The sequence below is a fragment of the Bos indicus genome, chromosome 5, assembly GCF_029378745.1.
Source record: "Bos indicus isolate NIAB-ARS_2022 breed Sahiwal x Tharparkar chromosome 5, NIAB-ARS_B.indTharparkar_mat_pri_1.0, whole genome shotgun sequence".
Lineage (NCBI taxonomy): Eukaryota > Metazoa > Chordata > Mammalia > Artiodactyla > Bovidae > Bos > Bos indicus.
Genome location: NC_091764.1, coordinates 96310964 through 96336181, shown reverse-complemented (window position 1 = coordinate 96336181; position 25218 = coordinate 96310964). Strand labels below are relative to the sequence as shown.

General features: G+C 43.1%; 1 long non-coding RNA gene across 1 annotated transcript in view; it reads right to left on the bottom strand.

Annotated features, from left to right (window-relative positions):
- Positions 1–25049, bottom strand: part of LOC139183192 (uncharacterized) — a 63351-nt gene extending 38302 nt beyond the window's left edge. Inside the window, exon 1 of the long non-coding RNA XR_011566728.1 lies at positions 10586–25049. This is a non-coding gene — a long non-coding RNA (uncharacterized lncRNA). The remainder of the gene's footprint in view (positions 1–10585) is intronic.
- Between the last annotated feature and the right edge of the window lie 169 nt (positions 25050–25218).

Here is a 25218-nt window from a genome sequence, read left to right as displayed (position 1 = left end):
GGGGAGCCTGTGCAAAGCTTTTCCTCCATCTCCACTTTGTGCTCTGGCAGCCAGGTTATCAAGAGAGTGATGGATGCAGAAAACAAGTTTTTGATGTAACCCAGTGTACACATCGGGCTTCCCTGATAGCTCAGCTGGTAAAGAATCTACCTGCAATGCAGGAGACTCCAGTTCAATTCTTGGATCAGGAAGATCCCCTGGAGAAGGTATAGGCTATCCACTCCAGTATTCTTGGGCTTCCTTTGTGGCTCAGCTGGTAAAGAATCCACCAGCAATGTGGGAGACCTGCCTGGGTTCTATCCCTGGGTTGGGAAGATCCCCTGGAGAAGGGAACTGCTACCCACTCCAGTATTCTTGCCTGGAGAATTCCTTGGACAGAGGAGCCTGGCAGGCTACAGATGGTGTCGCAGAGAGCAGGACACAACTGAGAGACTTTCACTAATGTAGCCACTGGTGTTCAGTAAGGAAAGAGAAACCACAGCCAGTTATCTAAATGGAGAAAACTGAACTTGAAGAATGTTTCCTGAGTAGCTGAGTAAGTCCCTTACATACAAACCTTTAGGTTGTGAACTTTCAAAGGTGTGAACGTGCATTCCTACGTCCAGTCATGTGAGTCACTTCTACTTGAGGAGGCTCTGTTAATTTTTGAGGCATAGGTCTCAAATACAGAACAGCACAGGAAGGACGCAGCAGCCGTTCAGAACGCAGTTCAGTGGTAATCCCATCTACGATGAGAGAGAAAGAGCTACTATCCAGACATCACTGGATCATTTTTTTCAAGCGGCTAGACAGCACTGAATCCAGCAAGGAACCAGAACCCATGCCATCAACATCAGGTGTGAGTGAAATTTCAGCTTGCCCTCCATCTCCTATTGCTGACGATCCTTCAGCTGCACCATCTCCCACCTCCTCCAGTCAGTAACTCTTCTTGCCTGTCCACTTGATGCCAGCCCATGTGCTAGCTCTTGTACTATACTACTGTACTTTTCAAGATACTGCGCTGAAAGATTAAAAATGTGTGTGTGTGTGTGTTTTCTATGTATTATTTGTGTGAAAAAGTATTACAAACCTATTACAGTACAGTACTCTATAACCCATTGTCTTAGTTGGCTACGTAGGCTAATCTTGTTGGGCTTGCAAACATGCTCTTGGAACAGAACTCATTCGTATGTAGGGGACTGACTATAATTGTTTACTGGGGAGTGGAAGAGAACCCTGCAGAGAAGAGCTTCCACCCCTGGGACTGAGGGGAGGGTGAACAGGGAAAGACTTTAAGGAGAGCCTGCAAAGCTGAGACTTAACCACTGTGGCTGCACGCCCTGGCCCATGATCAGGGCGATTCTAGAACCCTGGGAACTGCCCAGCAGTGTGGTGTAGACTTGGGGGTCACCTGCACACGGAGAGGCTGGCTTGCTGACTGAGCAAAAGAAGTCTTCTTCCTTCTCCAGCGCCCTCTACTGGCAGAGCTTAACATCGGCTGGTTGGTCAAGGGGAAATGAACCCGCTGCGGAGTCACAAAGCAGAAAAGACGGGTGCACGTGGAGCTTGGAGCCAAGACTCAATAGCTCTCACATACCCAGGGGCTCATAGGGTAAAAAGTATTTCTGGGTTTTATGTATTCTAGCCATGAAAACTTCTCTGTTTTCACTGGGCTGCGGAAACGTGTTCCAGCCTCTTCCCCATCTTGTGGCCCTGATTTATTTGCTGGTATTAAATGAAACCACTTGTTCCAACCCTGGCTCCAAGTTAGCATCATCCAATGAGCTTTTACAAATTACTGAGTACCCAGCACCTGCATTTTCGATATCTGGTCAGGTAACTCTAATAAGCAGAGTTGAAAATTTCTGGATTAAGCAGTGTCAAGAAGGCAGGCTTCAGACTTCCCTGGTGGTCCATCATTTAAGACTTCACCTTTCAATGCAGGGGGTGAAGGTTCAATCCCTGGTCAGAGAGCTAAGATATCACATGCCTCATGGTAAAAAAGGAAGTAAGGCTGCGACAGAAGCAATGTTTTTAGGGGCACTGGAAACCTTTAAAGTAGTGGGAGGATTTGGGGGTTATGTGGAGATGTCCACCTGTGAAATTCCAGACACATTAAGTAACCCCACTGAGCTTCAGTTTCCTTCCCTGTAAGATGAGAGATGAAAAGAAAAATATGATTTGTCCCCACATTATTCGAAAGAGCAAATAAGATGACACATGTGAAATATTTAGCACAGTGCTGGTAAATTAAATCCTCAATAGATTGGATTTATAATGACAGAAGCAGTGGCTATTTTCACAGGCAAAGACCACTTCTGCATAACATTCTCAGAATGTCTCCCAAATATGACACTTTGGAAAAGCAGAGTGTTACAGCATCCAAAGGGGCAAGATTTGTCAGGAGCATTGCCTAAGTGAGTAGCAGTAACTAAGTTGGGTATCAGAAACAAGCAAGTGAATACCAAGCCATTAACAGATATGATAGCATGACCTTCCGTTTATCTGGAGTATGCTTCTGTTTTCAGAATGGCTTCACATGTATTGTGTTCTCCTTTGAACAGATCTGTAAGACTATTTGACTTAATGGTGAGAGTGGGATGTTTGGGATCAGCTTTGCTGGCTTTGAACTGCTAATCTTTGACTCAGTAGCATTGACACACATTTCTAAGCTCAGTATGGAGTTGTTTCTGCTCGGGGAGGGGGCATGTCAGTAAACCAAACCTTAGATAATGTTTGTGTCCCTGTGAATGCTCTGCTTGACAGCATATCTGGTCAGCCAATCTCCAAACACCAAGGCAGTTCTGGGCTCTATACTTATGTCCTGTTTTTTATTTTTCATCCCATAAACATTCCCCTGCCTTCTGCCTCACTTTACAGTTCTCTGGACCCTTGGGAACGGAGACTGCTTCATGAGGTTTTAAAAAAGTTTGTATCACATAAATTGTCTTCTTTATCCATGATAGCTGTGTGCCTTTGGGCAAGCTGATAAATCTCTCTGAACCTCAATAGTAACATTTGTGAAACTGGACTTATTAAGAGGATTACATAAGTTCTTTTTAATACATTTAAAATATATTTATTTTTATTTATTTATATGACTGCACCAGGTTGTGTGATATGTGAACTCTTAATTTCGGCACATGCGATCTAATTCCCTGACCAGGGACCAAACCTGGGCCCGCTGCATTGGGAGCACAGAGTCTCAGCCACTGGACCACCAGCGAAGTTCCAAGAGGATTACATAAGTTGGTAAATAAAGGGCCTGGAACAGAACAGGTGCGCATAAATGCTGGGATTTTTTTAGGTCGAACTAAAGGAAAAAATACCTTCTCTTCTGATGTCCAGGAGGTTTTCTGGATAGGATAAAACTCACACTGCCATATGCACTGGGAATAAAGAAGGATCTGTCCAAATATTAAATTTAATCTCAAAAAGAAGCAACAGAGAAAGGAAAAAAAACTTGATATTTAAAGTTATTGTGGGTATGTATACTTAAACATTGTGGAAGGTCATCTAGTGTACCATTTTATTAGTCATTGGTGGAACCTTGGTGCACAGAGAACAGGAGGAAAAACCAAACACTGTCACTGCTTTGACTTGAAACAAGAAATGCTATTTTCGTAGAGCCAGTACAACTTGTTGAGTATGTTGCAGCAGTTAGTAGATTGGACTTCAGTTAGTAGATCAGACTTGTGGACGTGTGTGTGTCGAGGGCAGATGGCATGGAAGAAGGAGAGTGTGGCAGACTTAATTACCTACTAAGGTGAGACAAGTAATGGTAACTGACAGGGATTGTACAAAACCCAAGAGCAGATACTATCTAGAGGCATTTGGTCCTTAGAAGACCATCGATCATTCCAAACTTTGGAATAAATCCAGCAATAATGAGACATCCAGTAAAACAACTTCCTAGAATAGGTGTCACTTTTTGGTTTTCTTCTTGTGATCATGGGAATAGTCATTTTAATTTTTTAAAATTTATTTTTAATTGGAGATAATAGTTTTACTACCATACATTGATGTGAACCAGCTGTTCAGTTCAGTTGAGTCGCTCACTCGTGTCTGACTCTTTGCGACCCCATGAATCGCAGCAAGTCAGGCCTCCCTCTCCATCACCAACTCCTGGAGTTCACTCAAACTCATGTCCATAGAGTCAGTGCTGCCATTCAGCCATCTCATCCTCTGTCATCCCCTTCTCCTCCTGCCCTCAGTCCCTCCCAGCATCAGGGTCTTTTCCAATGAGTCAGCTCTTTGCATCAGGTGGCCAAAGTATTGGAGTTTGAGCTTCAGCATCAGTCCTTCCAATGAACTCCCAGGACCGATCATCCTTAGAATGGACTGGTTGGATCTCCTTGCTGTCCAAGGGACTCTCAAGAGTCTTCTCCAATACCACAGTTCAAAAGCATCAATTCTTCTGTGCTCAGCTTTCTTCACGTCTAACTCTCACATCCATACATGACCACTGGAAAAACCATAGCCTTGACTAGACGGACCTTTGTTGGCAAACTAATGTCTCCACTTTTCAATATGCTATCTAGGTATGCACATATCCCTTCACACTTGTGCTTCCCTCCCACCCCACCACCATTCCACCCCTCTAAATCATCACAGAGCACTGGGCTGAGCTCCCTCTGCAATACAGCAGCTTCTCACTAGCTATCTATTTTACATATAGTAACGTATCTGTTTTAATGCTACTCTCTGAATTCCTTCTACCCTCTCCTTCTCTCACTGTGTCCACAAGTACATTCTCTATGTCTGGATCTCTATTCCTGCCCTGCAAATAGGCTCATTAATTACCATTTTCCTAGATGTCATAGTGTTTGTTTTGGGAATAGTTGTATTTAATGTGTGTGCATAGGTTTAAAATGGCTGTGTTGAATTTCCTGTAGGTAGACAAACTTTTCAGTCTATCTGGCCGTGGATTGTGTTGGTAGGCAAAATCAAAGAACTGGATGGTAAGAGTAAGCTGAGCCTTCCCTAGGTTCATTCTGTAGCTCCGAGAGAGGAGAAAACAGGTCTAGGAGTTCCAGAAGGTGGTCATCTGTGACATGTGACATGAGTGGTGAGGTGGTCTATAGTGAGCTTGAGAATGGGAACAGGCAGCAGCTACAGCACAGAGTTGAATTAGGAGTAAATATGAGACCTCCTCTCCTCCCCATACTCTGCTGCATATTAAAATCACCCAGGGAGGTTCTAAATGCCTGATGTCCAAGCAGCACCCCAGAATAATTGAACAAGAATCTTTGGGGGATGAGACTCAGGCATCAGTGTTTTATTCCCATACTCTTTTTTTTTGGCCACACCATGAGGCATCTTATTTCCCTGACCAGGGATCGAACCTGAGCCCCATGTGATGGAAGCATGGAGTCTAAACCATTGGACCACCAGGGGAGTCCAAGCATCAGTGTTTTAAAAGCACCCTAGATGACTCCACTATGCAACCAGAATTGAGGACCACTGCTCCAGGTAACCTGTGTTAGAGGAGTGGGGGTCAGGGGGGTGCTGTTATCTGGGCTGGAAGATGCTCAGAACCAAGGACCAGAAATGCTGACTTCTAGTCAAGACTTTGCTATATGTGTTAACTTGCTGAGGCCCCCATGTCATAAGATAGGGTTTTAGTAACTGTTCTCACTATAGTACTTTTCAGCACTAGGATTATAGGAGGAGCACATGGCTCTTCATAAAGTGATGCTGGAATGTGCTTATGATTTTCATTTGAAAAGCTAAATATATTTCTCTTATCATCAGAAAAACCATTTAATTTGAATAATTTAGAAATCAAGGTATAGTAAAGGAAATCATTCAGTATCCTTACATATACAATCGAAGACAGAACTGGGACTAGAGGAGGAAGAAAAAGACCATGCAGGCAAATGTAATAGCTCAAAAGGACTGGTTGAAGAGCCAGACCGAGCACTGTTTCTTGTCTTGACTGTGAGAGGAGCTTGGTCACACTGTGACTAGATCCACCTAACTCCCAATCACCTGGAAGATGTATCTGAGTAGCTAATTCTTCGAAATGCACTGCACACTGGTTAAAATGCAGGTTAGTTTGCTTTCCTGATATTTCTGTGCAATGGAAGAGAAATGCACTAAAGAGTAAGACCGAGGGCTTCCTGGTGGCTCAGTGGTAAAGAATCCACCTGCCAGTGCAGAAGGCAAGGGTTCAATCCCTGGTCCAGGAAGAACCCACAGGCCGAGGGACAAGTAAGCCTGTGTGTCACAGCTACTGAGACTGTGAACCATAACTACTGAAGCCCAGAGGCCTAGAGCCTGTGCTCCATCCATAGCAAGAAAAACCATTGCAATGAGAGACCCTCGCACCGCAGTGAAGAGCAGCCCCTGCTTGCCACCACCGAAGAAGGCTCTGTGGGCAGCAGCGAAGACCCAGCACAGCCACGAATGAATAAATAAATCTTAAAAAAGAAAAAAGGGTAAGAAAGACAGTTAACAATACAGATGACAGAGGAATGTGTTCGTCATGCCCTTGGGGATGCTACCAGCGAAATCCAACTGTGGGAATGTCTTCAGGATAAAAGACTCCATGTTTTTAACAAATAGATTTCAAAAAATAAGCTGAGAGGTGAAACTACAGATTCAAAAGAAATTTGAGAAATAGCAACCAATTGTGTGGACTTTATTTGGCTTATGATAAGAAAAAACCTGAACTGTAAAACAGTATTATATTCGAGACAATAAATTTGAACAGTAACTAGAAATGTTATCAAGAAATTATTGCTTATTTTTATGTCACAATGGTATTGTGATTACTCTAAAACAGAGGCTTTGATTTTTAGAGATATGTAGTAAAATGTTTACAGATTAAATTATGGAATTTGCTTTGAAATAATATAGAAGGGGGAAATATGGATATGGTTGAAATCAGACTGGCATAACTTGATAATTATTGAAGTTGGATGATGGCTATATGGAGGTTTATTATACCATTCTTTTTACTTTTGAATATGTTTAAAATTTTCCATGCCGAAAAGAAAAAAGTAGAAGACAGTTATTGTGTAGTAAGGAAAGAATGTTATGGAAACTAAAAAGTTGCTTTAAGATCATAATTATCTAGCCTCTTACCAACCCCTTACCAACATAATTTTCAGTATTACCAACAATTTCAGCATCAGCTAGCAGAAACAGACTCCTAACTTAACTGGATTCACCAGTCCAGACTACCACTGACCATGAAAAACTGTTTAGGAAAGGAATTTTTTCTGAACAGGATCTTATTATAACAAGCGTTTCCAAGCCACAGTAAAGAAAGCACCGAGACCAAAAGGAAAAAAAAAAAAACACACACACACACTGATTCTGATTTTTTTACCCTGATAATTTGTGGTAGGTTTCTTTATTTTTTGAATATAAAGTGACAGAAATAATTTGCCATTAGAAAAGAGAAAGAATCTTTGACTATTTACAGCTTTTATACATCACAAAGTTTTTCTTGTTTTTATGTTGTGTCTTTTTTAAATTCATTTTAATTTTTGTTCCTGCATCATTTTGAACAAGTCCAAACTGGAAATCTATACAGCTCACAAAAAAGCCCTCCACCCAAAAGACCCCCCACCCCCACCCCACCCCAATGAGAAACAAGATAAATTAAAAGAATGAAATCAACTTATTTCTTTTTTTTAAGGTAAGTCATTTGCTTATATATATACTTGTAATTATTTTTTTTCAAGTTCAAACACCAAAATCCAAGAGAGAAAGGAAAAAAATAAAAAGACCCAGTCATCCGCCCCCTCCCCCCACTCCAGAATCTCAATTGACCCCTGCACGTCCAAAATAAGAAATATATATTTACAGAAAACAAAAACAAAACAAACAAAAAAGAGAACTCGGAGGTGGATGGGCTGGGGATCTGAGAGTCAAGAGGAAGGAGAGCCCACCCCAGGGAGGGAGGCTGGGCCTCACAGAGTCAAGGTAAGCCTGAATCCTCTGTTTTTTCCCTGGGGAGGGTACCACACCAGGAAAGCTAGAAACGTGTCCCTTCTGCCATGGAGCCTCTGGAGGGCTGCGGCTCTGAGTTTGCACCCCAACCCTGCTGTGAATTTGTGGTTTCCATCATCCCCCCTCACCCCCATGCTCACACACGTATGCACGTACGGACTCACAAGCACTCACACGCATGCGCGTCACTGTGGCTCAGTGTAATGAAGACGGTGCTGGAGCATCGGCTTCTGTCAAGTAGAGGAAGAGGTGCCCTTAAGGACAAGGGCTCACTGCCCCATCTCGTCCCTTTCTGATCTCCATTGTAACACGCCATCTAGCTCCCTCAAAGGCTTCCAGCTACTTGGAAATATTAATGCTGGGATGGTCATTGGGTAACCAAGCTCCTACTAAGATTTGCCCCTTGCTGGCACTCCTGCAAATGCCCTGAACAAACAGGTGCACCCACTGAATCAGGTGTGGGAGGCAACCTGAACTAGGGAGAAATCTGGGACTCAGGCACTGGAAACCACATTGTTCCCTGCTCACCTTTGGAAGGTTCCATTCCCAGGTGTCAGAAAGCAAACAGAGGGTGTGACAACCCCATCCCTGGCTTCCTTCCCTTGCTTCCTTCCTATATGAGGTCCTCTTAGTCTTCAGTGCATAAAGCACAATGTACCCCCTTGAGTTGGTCACAACATCCCCCCAGTACAAGAACTTAAGACGTGGCATCAGACAAGCCAGGGTGAACACAGTTGAATCTTTGGGGGAAAATGCCAGGCAGGGCGTGACTAAGCTCAGGGGTCCCTTCACTGGGGGACAGAGAGGCTGAATCAGTGGTAGCTGCAATGTGATGAAATTCATGCCTTGCTCAAGGTTCTGTGGCGGTTTGGAGAACTAGTGCACCAGAAATGGTTGAACAGCTTCTATCTGTTTTTCAGATTATGAAAGTTTTTTTTTTTTTTTTTTTAAGGGCACAGGATATACAATAGAAAGAGCACACCATCTGTGTCGGAAGCACGTTCCTGGGGACAGACTCCAGGTTGCTCTTGCTAAATCTCTAAATGTCGATGCAAGTGGACTTTTTCCTCCTGCCTCCCTTGGTCAAATTTCTGTTTTTTTCGGCCCTTCTTAAAACCCCTCACTTGTCCCTTTTTCATGCAGCCCCACTCAAAAGTCCTTTTCTTCCTAACCCACTCCTGATCTTTCAAACCTCTCACCCAGGGTTTTTAGACTTTGCATCATTTCCTTATATTCCTCTCTGTCACAAAAGAAAATACTAAATAAAAACGATCCGTGAGAGAAAACTTTCATTGAGCAGAACTGGACAGAAGCAAAGCTGCTTTCTAATCCTTTTCACTTTGAGTTTTTCTAAAGATAAATGAAGAGAAAGGTGAACAAAGAATTATGATTTCCCCCAAGGAAACTGACTTTGTTGGGAACCTTGAAAATAGAAAGGACAAGATTTACTGGGAAAATGTGTTCATTCTAGGGCAAACAGTCAAAGTGCGGCCTCAAGCCACGATCACATGTGCTGACATCTATAAAAATAGATGTGGCCTACCACAGATGGCAATGGGGTTTTTAGTGAACATTAAAAACAACAATAAAAAACAACACACACACACACACACACACAAATCCTTCAGGATTGAAGAAGAGGCACCAGAATGCCACTCGGTTCCCTGGCCTCTACTCCTTCAATAATCTTTTCCTCTACATAACAGCAGCCCCCATCCTATACCAGACCCCTGACCAGTAACTCCAACCTCTGTAAAATTGCAGTCTCAAGCATCACACATTCTGACCAGCTTCCACCTTCCAGATTACTCTTTCTGGAAGCTGGCTTAATCATTTGGTGACCCCAGCCTGCATCTCAGTCCTCTCCCCCTACTACACTTCATTATTTCCAGTTCCTTACAAAGCCTCACTTTTCTCTCACCTGGCTTTGATTTCAGGGCAAAGCATCATCACCATTTCGCAGTTGCCCTCAACCCTGTGTTTTGTGCTGCCCTCACTGAATTTGCGTGCTATGTCGCTTCAGTTATATCCGACTCTTTGCGACCCCAGGGACTAGCCCTCCAGGCTCCTCTGTCCATGGGATTCTCCAGGCAAGAACACTGGAATACGTAGCCATTTCCTTCTCTAGGGGATCTTCCCAACCCAGGGATCCAACGTGGGTCTCTCGCACTGCAGGCAGGTTCTTTACTGTCTGAGCCACCAGAGAACTACTCGCTCTTAAATCTGCACTCACTAGATCTGTATTCCTAGATCTGTCCTCATGCCTAGATCTAGTATCATGGGTTCAGACACCATCTGGATGCCTCCAAATTTATATTTTCAGGCACCACCTCTTCCTCAAATTCCAGGTTCAATTATCCAACAGCCTAATCAACATTTCCATTTGGTTATCTGATAGATATCTGAACCTCACTTAGAAGAAGGATCTCTTTCCCAGCCTACTTAACCCTCAAGATTCCCATCTCATTAATGGTGACTCCAAACTTCCAGTAGCCGAGGCCAAAAATTCTAGGCTCATTCTTGATCTTTTTCTTTGTCTTACTCAATATCTAGTGCCTCGACAAACCCCTCAGAATATTTCTGGAATCCAATCACTTCTCACCTCCCTCACTAACACCACGGCCCAAGCCACTGCATGTCTTACCTAGATGGAGGCAACAGCCTTCCAAGTGGTCCTGCTGCTTCTCCCAACGCCCACTCTCTCTCACAGGGTACTCCCAACACAGCGGTCACAAAGCTGCATTTGAAACAGAAGCTGACTCGTATCACTCTCTACTCAGAACCTTCCAGTGACTTCTCATCTTGCTCTTGGTAAAAACCCTTATGATAATGCCCTGTAAGTTCCCTACCCGTAGGTCAATGCCAACTCTCTGACCTCGTCTGCCATACTCTCCTCCTCACCCATGGGTCTCTTGGCTCTTCCTCAAGTATGTCCAGCATACTTGAGGAAGTATGTTCTTCAAGTATGTTCCTCAAGTATGTTCAAGTTCCTCAAGTATGTTCAACTTCAGGGGCTTTGCTTTCTCTTTGCCTGAAAAATCTGTCATCTTGAAAACTCCAAGGCTCGCTGCCTTGTTTCCTTTTAAGCCTTTGCTCAACTGTCACCTTTTTATAGAAACTTTTCCTTTCCATCCTATACGAAGTAGCAAGACCACACCCACCCTATCATCCCCAACCCCCTACTCAATCTGCCTCATTTTTTCTCCATGGTGCATTGAAGTATCTGACATGAAATACATTTATTGATTTCTTGTCTGTTTCCTCTCATCAATAGGTAAGCTTCAGGAGGCCAAAGACCTCGGATTCTTAAGTATTAATAAATATCAATGCAAGAATAAACCGTCTCTCCAAAACATGCTTCTACACTGCAGGCCAAGTCTCCTCAAAACAAGAGTTTCAGTCAAAAACAAAAATCTGGTTATCAACTCTAAACTTTAACAGATTTCTAAATGACAAGGGTAGAGCTCACTTTCCATGAGCTTTTCTGATTTAAGAATTGTCCTTGGGCTTACTGTGTTTTTCAATAGTTTAGGGAAAAAAAAATCACATTGATTCTTAAAAATCTCTCTTTTGATTGCCTAACTCTTAAATTCCTTGGGGGTCTGGTAGAATTTATAGAGACTCAATATTTGGGAGGATAATTTAACATTTTTCAGCATTTCTGGTTTGCTCAGAACACACAGATCTACTGCCTTTCAATACTATTTTATTGCTTAGAAGATCACGTCTGAGTCAGTAAATTCCATGTTAATATGTGTAAGACTCAGGATTAAATCGATCTGTTAAAAAAAAAAAAAAGCCTACTTGTAATCGAATCTACCAATTTCCTTCCTGAAGAAAATAATAATCTGGTTAGAAACCTGGAGTTTTCACTGGGGGTGGGAAGATATAATTTTATTTAAAAGATTTTCTTTCTCGGAGGTAACCTAAGTTTGTGATCCACAATCATTCCTAAATTGAAAAGCTTCAGCTAACTCTATTCCTCTGATTTATTTCATTCTCCCCAGCACCCTTTGCCTTCCCAATTTAAGTCAACATAACCATGATGGGGCTTGCGCTGTTCTACTCAGAACAGTTTTGACTGGAGAATGGAAATCGTTCAAGAGGAGCCACCCTAAGGGTTTGTAGACCCATTTGGAAGAGTTAAGATGTAGTGTTTACCCATGTCTACCTGGAAGGAAACCTATGTCTCTTTCTAAAGTCAATGTCCCCATTTTTTCTGAACAATCAATATCCGCACAGCCTCTCCTGCTGCCTCAGCTCATAGGGAACAGCAAACAAATCTTTTATAGAATAAACCAGAGCATCTGTGTCACCATCTCTTCCCCCAAAACTATTCTACCCTGATTTCACCTCACTGCTTTTGGATTTTTTGAAATGCTCAGTAAAGAGCATTTTTTGGAAGAAATATTTTTTTAATCTACTTGTTACTGTGTCTGGTTCCTAGTTCACCTTCTGTCTTTCATTCCAATAGAGAGATAATGTTAATGATTAAAAAATATAATGTACAACAGCTCACTGGATGTGATATTTAGAGTTTGTGGCCTTTGGGCCAAGGATAGCTGTGGAGAGGGTCATATCGCTGGAAGATTCAGATTAGAATGCAAGCATGCCCCGTCACACAGGCTTGTGCTCTGAGACAATAAAAAACAGAGATGATACCCATGACAACCATGAAATGCCTCTGTGCCCTTGATCAAAGTCTTGGTGCACATTCTCACAGAGGATGCCTGATATTCTACAGCACATCTCCCCTCCATTAGGTGAAAAAAAGAAAGTGAAAGTGAAAGCTGCTCAGTCGTTTCAGACTCTTCGACCCCATGGACTGTAGCCCACCAGGCTCCTCTGTCCATGGGATTTTCCAGGCAAGAATACTGGAGTGGGTTGCCATTCCCTTCTTCAGGGGATCTTCTCAAACCAGGGATCAAACCTGGGGCTCCCTCACTGCAGGCAGAGTCTTTACCTTGTGAGCGACCAGGGAAGCCCTTCTCCACTAGGTGAACCTGAGGTTATCACTGAGACAGGCACACACTTTCCCAGCACTTGACCTTGAGTTGAAACATCTGGCAATCAGACACTTCTTCTTTGTTTATCATTCTCCTTTTAAAGCTTCTCCATCTCCCAAGTTTAAAAAAAAAAGAGAAAAAACCATGAGAAATTACTAAGGGTTTCTTTGAACAATCTAAGAGTTTAGATAATGATGCAGCTTAAGGACTAGATCCCTCCTTAAGGAGGGGGATCCAGGTCCGTGAAGAGGACCAGGAGACCCACTAAGAAGGCTGAGAGGTGAGGAAGAGTTGGAAGAATTTCCATGTAAGAAATTTGAAGGGTTTAATGAGAAAAACCAGCTCTCAATGGCTAAAAACATGGGTATTTTGGTCTATTTCCTATTACAGTCACCATTCTTGTTCCACGCCAAACACTGAAATTGATTTTGGCATCATAGTGCCAGAAAAGGAAGAGAGCAAATGCCCCAAAGAAGAGATGCTCTGGAGAAGAGAAGAAGATCCCAGTCGGGATTAAAGGAAATACGCTGATACTATTCATTCTCTGTGAATTTCCCCACCAAACTCTGCCAGAAGGATGTTTGATCAGTAATGATCAAGTAGATTTCCCCGCAATGTGCCAAAGAAAATGAAAAATGAAAAAAAAGGAAACCAGAAAAAGATGAACACAGCCCCAGAAGATCACAGTTCTGTGCTTGATCTCATTCATCTTTTCACTCACCAGGCTTTACCCAATTACCTGAATTATCATGCAGATAATTCTTTCAAGTCAGCTGCAGAAAGCAAGAGGCCAAGGAGACATGTGAGCTGACCAAATGGGCAACCCTGTCTTGAGAAGAAATCGAAACCATGCTACCAGAGGAACTTACATCCTACCCGAAGTCTCAGTGAGAAGGTGTTTAAACTCACAAGGAGTCTGGTGCCCCAGGAAATACCTGGGCTCTAAAATGGACTCTCCTCTCTGCTGCTTCTCCATGGGATACCTACCACCCAGGCCCAGTAAAACCTCTTCAAATGAGAAGGTACATGTGCTCTTGGCTCAGCAACTCCAGTCTCATGCAGATGTGGATTTTCTTTGTAAATTTTTGCCATTAGAATGTTTCCTATCTTTTTCTATGAGCTATCTTTTTGGCAGCTTTGCTAAAGGGTTGGCTTTATCATTTCTACCATAATCTTTAATACTAAGCACAACATCTCTGTAGTTTTGATTGAATAATTTTCTGTTATTTCTTGACCTGAGGGTCCCCAGGAATCCTTTTATTCCCCTCTCTGCCTCCAATGAACAGAGCTGAGTCTAGCATGGAATAGTCATCCCAGGCATGAAAGATGCTCTGAATGATCAGCCGTTGGCCCTGCTACTCCTCATGAAGGAGCATTAGGACCCAGTATCTGTAGCATCACTCCTGTGAAGGATGACTCTCCCAGGGACTCAAGATGGAACCCCTGTCTCTCTCTCTTAGCTTCCTGTGATACCATCATGATTTCAGGCAGCCTCTCGGGTGGCAGACAGGAGAGAAAGGATATTTGTAATTGGCTTCATTCTAAACTTTGAGCTTAAGGAGGGCTCTAGTGTCTTCCTCTAATCATCCTTGTACATAGAAATTAAACTCACCTCTTCTCTCTGCCCATATTCTCTCTCAGAGCCAGGGTCCTGAACCAGGCTTTGAGGAATGACCATCCTTGTACATAGAAATTAAACTCACCTCTTCTCTCTGCCCATATTCTCTCTCAGAGCCAGGGTCCTGAACCAGGCTTTGAGGAATGACCACACTGTGCAATTGATGTACAGAACCCCTCCCCCACCCACTCCCCACTGCCCCAATCAGCTATTACTTTTCCAACGTTCTACTTCTTCTGTCTTTCCTTTGGGGCAGGCTGGACTGATGAAATGAAAAAACAAAACAAAACAAAAAACAAAAAAAAAAACCAACTTTATACATTGAACTAGGACATTTAAGAGCTCTTTCATGGCTCTTGGTATAAGCTGAATGCTCTGTACGTGAACCAACATCTGTTCTATGGCACAGACTGAAGACTGTTCTCTTTGGAAAGACTGATGATTACTTCCTGAGCTTGAACCATTCATCAGTGGGCCGGTGGATTGCAAAAGAGGATGGCTTGCAGGATTCCCTGGCCCTTGTTTGCTTAAAGATTTTACCATTATAATCCTGGGGCAAAATGAAGGCTTCACAAGAATTCTCAGGAGACCTTCATTAGTCTTTGCAACATCCATGCCACCCTTCTCAGCTTTAGGCAGCAATACTTATTATGGAGGTAACTCTTTCCTTCTGAAATTCATTGTATATGTGAACTTCCTTATGTTTCTACTTAGGCTTCCAGCACTAACTCCTGCCTTAAAATTAGCCTCAAGTTTGCTGTGTTTGAACTTGACTGAGTTACCCAGAGGAGGCTAAAAGGCTCTGTCTTGGGGTTGCCCTCTTCACTGTCAGCTGATTAAAACTGCTGACACCTTCAGAGTGTCATGGCTTCCTCACACAGATTCTAGAAGTCTCCTGTCCCCATGGAACACTCTGGAAGAAATCCTCTGTCTCAGTTTTTCTTGACCTTTTAATTTGAGTGGGTTTCATGCTACATAAAAATTTTTTTAAGGATGAAAAATTATTCACAATGTGTCACCCCACAAAATTCAAAAACATTTTTGTGATTTAGCCTTCAACTCATCTTCATTACAGAAACTTTTCTTCTCATTCCTCCTTTTGAAGCTTTTCTGATCTCTGTAGACTCAAATGTGTGTGTGTGTGTGTGTGTATGGTGTGAAGATTTTTTTTCTTCCATTAGATGCTGAACACAGGGTGTGGTGGACAATTCAGGCAACATTACTCTGTGACCGAGGCTGAGAGTTAGAAATTCAGACAAGTTTTGGTTCCTCCAAGAACTTCCTATATAATCTTAGTTTTAACTAAGCATCAGATTTTGCTGTGCTTCAGCTTTCTCATCTATAAAATTAAAAGACAATCATATTTCCATGCCAAAGGAAGCCATTCAGAGGGAAGATTATGGTGAAGGTGTAATTGAGCTGCTGGTGACCCTGGGAACCGCATCCTTCTCAAGGGAGGGGGAGCACAGTCGGGCTAGAAACTGCCATAGCTCAGGGCCATTTCACATGGGAATTAAGCTAAGAATGTTCAAGCGATGAATCCTCAAATTTCTATGTGCCCCATTTCTTGCACCTGCTACCAAGAAACAACCAATGCACTTGCCCTGGTCACTGCCAGTGCCCGGGAGGAGTCTAGTAATAAAGCTGTTCTCTTTTCTGGGATCCTAAGTACACGTGATGTGCAGCAAGCGTGGTCCTTCATCATTCAGATGCAGTGGGGCTGGTTGTACTAGGTTTGTTGGGCTCTGGTTTGAAAACATGATCCCAAGCACACGTGACAGCCCTGTGCTCACTCAGAGTTTCATTCTAACACTGTATGTGTGCATGGGCTGTGGCTGTTCTGAGGGTTAAGTTAGAATATAGAGCACCTTGAGGTCCTTGAACTGAGAACAAGAACGTAAGAGGACATGTGAGCAAGGGAAAACATGGCTGTAAGTGCCCTGGCTGTCTTCCAATTGCATCCACATGAAAGAAAGGGTATTTTTGCCATTTTATGTTTTTCACAATAAGAGTTCTGTCTGGATGCCTCTCTAGCCTCTTTGCTTCCTGCTGACATGAAGTCTTGATATTTTCCCTGCTCTCAACCCTGGGAGAAGAAAGATTATTGAATCTCCCAAGGTGTGTTTGCCATTTCTGTCCCCACTGAAGGCAGACCTCACCACCCCCGCTCATGTTGTTGTCAAAGAGGAGATGTGGGTACATGTAGAGATGTATTTATCTAAGCAGCAAGCCTGTCTGTCCTTGCAGAGAATGGCTTCTGCATCTCCATCCTCTTAGCATTGAGCACTAATGAGATATCAGAGGACCACACGGATTCCACAGGGTTCAACAGGGACCGGCAGCAGGGCAAAAACATTGTTCTATTAGGAAGAAATGCTCCCTTCACATAAAGCCTAGATACGCTATGAAATCTTGAGGTAATAGCCATCCACAGACTAGGAAGAGCCCAGAGAAATCACAGGCTGTAATATATCCACTGAGTTCCAAATGAACACTTTCATCTACCAAAGATGCACCCCTGCTCCCCGATAACGTGAGTGACATTGGCAGTGTGAGGTCTATTTGTTAGGAGAGTGAGTCTGTGCATGTGTGTTTGTGATGTGTGTTGGGGATGTGCACAAGCATGACAGAGAGACAAAATTAGGTGTTGTCATGCTGTTGGGGGGAGTCTGAGGAAGCAATTTATAAGCAACAAAGAGCACAGCTCAGACAGAGGGGGCAAGGCCAAGCCTCTGATTTTCGGATGGTTCTACCTCACAGCCAAAGGGAACATTCTAACAGCCCTTGATTTTGAAAGAAAATGATCAAAGACGATGAAAACGTGACGATGACATTGGGAGTTAACTACAAAGATGATTCTGTAGAAGACTGAGGTTTCAGGCAGGCATGTTTTAGTCTTTCAAAAAATTAAAAAATGTCCCCTCTGGAAACAGGAAATATTCTTATCTGAGATCAGCGGGCAGCCCAGCGCACTCAGAGTCCTGGGGCTGCATCCCATGATGCTCTGCTCCAGGTAGATCTCGGAGACTGTGCATCTCAACACAAAGAAGGCGATGGAGCCACAGTGTGGGACTTAGGTTCCCTGTTACCCCGTCTCTGCCTGGGGTGGGGCTTAGGGCTGGCCTGCGTGCCTTGACTCCCTGCGGACATCCCGGACGGCACACGTTTGGTAGCGCCCAGGTTTCTTCCTCCTCAGGAGGGGCACAGTTACAGCTGAAGGCTGCTGTGATGGGGTTCTCACTTCCCTGGCACTGCCCTGTACAGCTGTTACCTTCCCTGGTATTTCTGGCTTTGGATCAAACAACTTCCAGGCTACACATGGGCAGGAAGCTGCTTCAGAAAGTGCTTCTGAACCTGCTGCATCTCAGATTACAAGTGGAGAGGGAAAATGAGAAGTATGATTCCATCTTTACTCCAATTATACCCAGGAAACAAGCTCCAGGTTTGAATTCTCGTGTCCCGGGAAGGATCAAAGGAACAGACACCTAGAAGGGCATCAGCTTTGAGTCCTTTTCCAAAGCTACCAGCAACACCAGCCACCAAGGGGAGGGGGCCTAGGAGACTCAGGTGCAGTTCCGGGCACCTGACACAAAACCAGGCTCCACTGGCGGCCTCCCGTGCTTGCCCTCCCTCTTACGCTAACTTTCCTCCACTTCTGTAAATTTGTAAGCAAAAAAAAAAAATTGACATGAACACCTTGTGGATGTCCTGGATATATTCTGAGTTCCCTGGAAGTCTCTTCATTCCACTTGACCACAGGAGATTCATTAATGTCCTTTTTCATGAGGATGGCACCTCTCGACCCTTCCACCGGCTATTATCAGACTATTTCTTTCACTGGTTTTAAAAAAAGTGTCATAACAGAATGAGCTGGATTTTGCTCTAAAACATTAAACTATGCCCATTCCCTGAAATAGGACCATCTAGACTTAACGGGGCCTTTGGGATGAACACTTCTCCCCCAGACTTACATTTTAATTTTCATTAGGGTGCCTCCCAAGTTGTCTCATTCTGCCCTATCTTGCCCATAATAATTCCTCCAGCCCCTCCTGTCTCAGTGAAGAATGGAATCTGTTCATTTTTTTGAAGAACAGACTTGTCACTGCCTGTAATGTATTTGAGTTTGGTTCTCTAAAGGATGCTTTAAATTAGCACACAGTGGCAGAAGATGCCTCCCACAGAAAAATAACTCATGCTCAGTGGCAAAATGAAAGTTATAGAGAAGGCTGGTCAGGAGAAGGGAACATTATTGGTCACCAGAGCAGCTTGAGTGAAAAGACAAAACCAGCTCTAAGAGTTTGCTCAGGGGGTCAAACAACAACTGACGCTGACGGGAAAGAATAGGATAGACTGCTCACTAGACCACCAATGAGGTGGTGGGAAGGATGAATGGGGCTCAGAAACTAAACGAACAGGAGGGCCATAAGGTCAGAGGTGACCTTCCAATACTATGAATCCCTTCACATTTAGAGTGAAATTTGTGCATTAAGCTGAAGCAAAAAGTCAGGTCTAGAAGGGAATATTTAGACTTCATCCTCATCCAGAGAGTTGTTGAAGTTGTGGAAAACAGAAAGGTTGCCGTAGAAGCATAGAGGAAAGGAGAAGAGGGTCAAGCTCAGAACATCCCAGCAAGTCGATGCTGATGGGACAGGACTAAGAACAGGAATCAGTGAGGGAACACACAGAGAGGGCCAGAGGGCTAGGATGAAAATCAGAACGTACTGCTACGATTTATAATAGCTAGAACATGGAAGCAACCTAGATGTCCATCAACAGATGAATGGATAAAGAAGTTGTGGTACATATACACAATAGAATATTAGCCATAAAAAGGAACACATTTGAGTCAGTTCTAATGAGGTGGATGAAACTAGAGCCTATTATACAGAGTGTGAAAGTCAGAAAGACAAAGATAAATATCACATACTAATGCATATGTATGGGATCTAGAAAGATAGTACTGAAGAATTTATTTACAGGGAAGCAATGGAGAAACAGACATAGAGAACAGATTTATGGATATGGGGAGAGGGGAGGAGAAGGTGAGATGTACGGAGAGAGTAACATAGAAACTTACATTACCATATGTAAAATAGATAGCCAATGGGAATTTGCTGTATGTCTCAGGAAACTCAAACAGGGTCTTTGTATCAACCTAAAGGGGTGGGATGGGGAGAGATATGGAAAGGAGGTTCAAGATGGAGGGGATATATGTATACCTATGGCTGATTCATGTGGGGGTTTGACAGAAAACAACAAAATTCTGTAAAGCAATTATCCTTCAATTAAAGAATAAAAAAAAAAAAAAAAAAAGACTACAGAATGTGCTGCTACCAAGCAGTAAATTTAGGGTAGTATTCATGAGACTGAGGAGCAGAAATAAAACAAACAAACACAAAATTATTAGATTTTGTAACAAGAAGTCTAAGACATTCATTGGAAGGTTGCCACAGTAATTTAAGTGGAGTGACAGAATGAAGCCCGGTTTTAAAGTTAAATCACAAGCATTAAGGGAGGAAATGAAGAAAGAAAGATGACCCTGCTGAGAAGCTTTTAAGTGAAAAAATTGGAGATAGGATAGGAATTCAAGGATCTAACTATTGACAGAAGTTTTGGTTTTAGAGACTGTTGCAGGATTTGCTTTTGGAGATGATGGTAGGATTGATTGTTTTTAGAGACGGTTGTAGGCCGGTGTGTGGAAAAGATTAAAGATGCAACAGAAAGAACTGCTATTGGCTGGGGTGCCACAGAAGAGATCAAAGGGTGAGTAGCAGTACCGGGAAGAGGGGCACTGAGTTGGGAGGGAGGGTGGTAAAGACGAATGAAGCACAGGAGAAATTTAAAGGTAGACAGGCGAGATCATGTAAGAAATGTGTAAAATCTGGTACCTTTTGTTAGTAATACAGTAGGAAGAGATGAGGTGAAAAAGAAAATAAAAACAAATTTAACAAATACTTGGGAGATGTGATGGGGAGTCAAGATTGGAAAATAAAAAAAGACGTCTGAGCTGGGTAGGGGTTAGGTGCAATTAAATGGATCTGAGCTGTGTACTCTGGCACAGATTTTGACCTTCTGTTCTTGGAGATGGAATGGATGTTGGGAGAATGGGATACAGAGTTAAAAACAAAGTAGGTGTGGTGAGAAGGTGAGAGGAAGAGACATTGCTGGGGCGGGTGTTGTTGATATGGGTGAATGCAGGGTGAGATCAAGGAGAGAAGTAAATGAAATCAGAGGGGTTTATGGACCAGAACAACAGAGGGACCTCGAAGAAAGGCAGACAGGATTATAGAAAAGGCCAGGTAGTGGGCAGAGAGGAAATTTTCAGAGTTTAAGCACTGGGAGGCAGAATAATTCTGAAAGAAGGATTTGGGCGTGGCCACTATGGGGAGAGCTGGATCTCTGCAGTGTTTTTAAGACAATATAATGCATAATATATTTGACTCATACCTTGAAGCCAGAAAAAATTAAACTTGCATGTATAAATCTACCCATTTATGCACACCTATTTATACATACATAGTGCATACATTCAAATACTGTATGCTTTTCTATTCACATATTATATATGAGTATAATATACTCCATTTTAAACTCTTTTCTATTCTTCACAGTACCAGCCCAGGGGCATAATAGGCATTCAGTAGACACTGGTTTAATTGCACTAACACATTTAACCAGAACTTTTATTTTTTTTTTCTCCTGTGTAGTATTGGAATCTACTCCACCCTGTAAATCACAATGCTAAAATAATTACAAAAAAGAGAGTTCAGGTTTAAACTGCAGAGACCAAATCTTTCAAGTAACAGATTTGTAATGGACTTGGTGTTGTGCTTTTTAATTGTACCCTTAATCCTCGCAGTGAGCTCCATTTCTTTCACTTTTGCCAAAGCACAAATTCTACACATGAGTCCCAAGGCTCTGGGGAATTCTACTCGTTTGCTCGGCTTTCTACCTTCAGTTCTCATCAGGAGTCCTCACCCTCATAACCACACCAGCAATTCTATTGTAAAGCACAGAACAGAACCAGAAACTCACTGTGATGAGCTCAAAGATAGATGCAAATGCACAGACTGGCAGAGAAACATGGATGACTCCTAATTCTGCCCACTTAGGCTCAGGACTGCTAGCCTAATCCATCACCCTTTGGGCAAAATTCTCTTTCCTGGCTTCAGCATTGTAAATTAGAGGCCCCAAACTAATCTCTCCAAAGCATGGAAAGAGCACTGCTTTTCATTTAAGGTTCTTGGGGGTATTCTTTGTCACGAGAGCACCCAGGTCATAGTACCCATTGGGCCCCTGTGTGATTAACTCAGTGTGGTTGGAATGGGCTGAAGAGGGGATATATGCAGACATCCTGGGATTTTACATAATACTGGAACCTCCAAACTAGAATGAAACCCTAGACCTAGAATATTATTAGAAGTTCTCAGACTGATGAATCTACGTTTTAGTGATGTCTGAAACACCTGGTAGGTCTAAAGAAAGAACTGCCCACTGGTTAAACTGTATCTTGTCCTGGAACTCCTTATCAGTTAGTGTGTGTTGGGATCACCCCTCTATGGAGGTAGAAAGTGGAGAATCCAAAACAACCTGGTTACATGGGAAAATTAATTGAACTGGGACAGAAGATGGAAGTTACTGTCACTACAGTAACTTTTTGCTATCATAATTTGATCTTTCCAGCTGTCTACTCAGTAACCTGTAATAAAGGAGAAACATCAGTCTTCCACTGCTTACAAAAGGAGTCAAAGCCCTTGGCCTGTCCTACCCGGTATCAATGTTAGAAATTTATGAACTACACACCCATGTGACAGCTTATTGGAAATGATTCCCAACTGGGAGTCTTATTTTTGTGTCACATGAGCCTTAAAAGCGAGAGAAAGATGAGATGGTTTATGTGTCTTTACACTCTGGAATCTCTTTCCTCCCTACTCTGTAACTCTCAGCGTTCTTTACCCTCTCCCTCTTCTCCTCTACCATCACTTTATTCCCAGGAAAGGAAATGAGAACCCTAATGTAAGCTAGGTGTTTCAATATCTAAATGTCTAATATGGCTTAATATGGCACCCTTCCTGGGATGACTTTCACTTAAATGCCAGATGAGCAGCTCAGGGCTAAAGGGATAACTCTGTGTGGGAAGACAGTAGTTGGAGTGAGGCTGAGGAATAAAAAGGAAAGGTCTTCTCAGGACCCCTGAAGTCACACCATGGGCCATATGCCATTTGTAAGGCCAGACCCATTCCAGTGTAACTGCCTACCCTGAGCTGCTTCTCATCCACAGAGTTCCTTAGACAAGGAGGAGAGTCTCTTGACACTCAAGTGAAGAATTAAACGCTCAACCAGTATTTGGCAATCTACTGAGCACACATTTCTTATATGGCTTTGGGTTCAGACAGCATAGAAGGTATGGCCACATACCTAGAAATCCCTAATGCATTCATCAATAGCACTGCAGCTGCATCATTTATGCACATATCTGAATCATTCTTAACACACCAGACACACACAGAGTGTCAAACAGACGGGGATTTTTTTTTTTTTTTAAGAGATGGAAATTAAAAGAATAAAGTGAGTTCCGGAATAGCTTTTTTCCAAAGGCTATTGCCCAAACAATCTGGTTATTCTGTGCCTAAATCCTGAACTAAGCAAAGAACAAACAAATTAAATTAAAAACAAAAATAAAGAAACCCTAGCTCTTAAATGAGATGTGCAGGTGACCAGCACGCTGCGTTTTGGCAACACAGTGTCTTCACCTCCCATGCAGAGAATTCACCCATGGGAGACTCTCTGATGGCCACGGAAGACTGGGTGGGTGATATTCCCTTAATTTTCTAGACGACTCCTATTTGTATCACATTACACATGCGTTTTGGCACTACTGACACCACCAACATTTAATGGAATCATTTGGGAATTTTTCTCTCCCTCAATACAACATGGCTGTGGCCAGTACAGGGGAAACCCACATCAAGGATGTTTCCCACATTCTGGCTGAAGATACACAGTGACATATTTTGAAATTACAAGATCCACTGTACATGCGTCACTCTGAAGGGTGTGCACACTTCAGGCAAATTCAAGGGTCAGATTATCTGAAGTCGGTAGAAACGCTGAAATTTCAGCATGGCCACCGAGAGGAGGGATACAGGACAATACCTACCAACTCACTTCCACAGTGGAAGGGAATGATGGAGGACACGAGAGAAAGCACGGATTCTGAACAAACTTGGAACCATTAGCCCTCTTGAGGGTGTCTGTGGAATCTCACAGTTTGAATAGATTGAGTCTTTGTCCAGACCCATGTGTGGAAGAGATGGGGCTGATAGTGGAATTCATCCTCATGGATTTGGAAGGAAGTAACATCTAGAACTTGGCATTGCTCAGCCTTCCTTTCTGTAAGATTTCTTGGGCAGGCTGTCAATATCTTATTTGGGCTCAATTTAAACATCCAGTTGAAGAGAAGTGACCAATTGGGGCCAAAGAGGGTTTTAGAGAAATGAAATTAACCAGCCAACAGTTTTTGATGATGGGACAATTGGACAGAAATGTAATGTAATATCCCAGTGAAATGGATTTGGAAATTTCATCCTTCAGTACAAAGAGAGAGAAGGCTGCCACCCTTCACAGAGACAACAATCCAGTGAAAGAAATTCTACTCGTCTGGTTAACCCCAGGTCCCAGGTTCTGAACACCTGGCTTGAGACAAACAGCACTTTCTTGATGGCGGAAGTGAGGACAAGGCAGATATAAAGTCACTACAGGCACCGTCCTTCCTGGACTCACCCTTCCACCTCTAAAACCAACTTTGTAACCTTTCTAAGAGAATCTCCTGGCCACTGAGTTTGGAGCAGATCTGGTAATCTTTTCCAGAAAAGTATGCAAATTTGTAAGACACAGATCCAGAGTTACCCTCCTATAACCAGATATCACATGTTTCCAGGAAGGAGACTTCATGGGAATTTTCCAGGTGTGCCTGTGGTGGTGATTTCTCAGGAGGAAGGAAGTGGGCAGGAAGAAGGCTGGAGCCCAGGTACTAGGGAGAAAAGACTGAGCTGCCGGGAGATTTCTCAAGACGGAGCTTCCTGAAATCTCTTAGCCACATCAAGAAGGAGAGATTGATTTGACCTCAATTCTGGTTTAAGCCTTTTGGGGAATCTTTCCTACCCTAGGTGCCCACAGGAGATATATGGCGCCACCAGCTTGATCTGGCATGGATGCTGGTGATCTGTGGTCCACCTGGAAGACAGAAGCTGGGCCTGGGGTTTGCCTGAAGCCAAACTGGACCCAAGCCAAGCCCAGTCATACCCGCGGTCTATGACTACCTCTCACAGGCCAGTGAGAAGACTGGTGAGGTGGGCGGCCAAGACCCACAGCCCTTCCCCAGCTTCATCACCACTGTGGCCTCCATTTCCGCTCACTGTTCTCCAGACACCCTGCAGCCAAAGCCGTACAAAACTCCCCCCCGAAACAGAAAATGAAATCCATTAACAAAACACTTCCCCCTTCATTCCCATCCCCACCCCGCTCCCTCCAGCCAACACCCTGAATACTCACAAGAGAACACTTTATCTATACAAAATGAATTAGAAAACAAAATATTTACATATGAAATAAACACCATCTTGATTTCTATCACCAGCGGAGACGACAGAG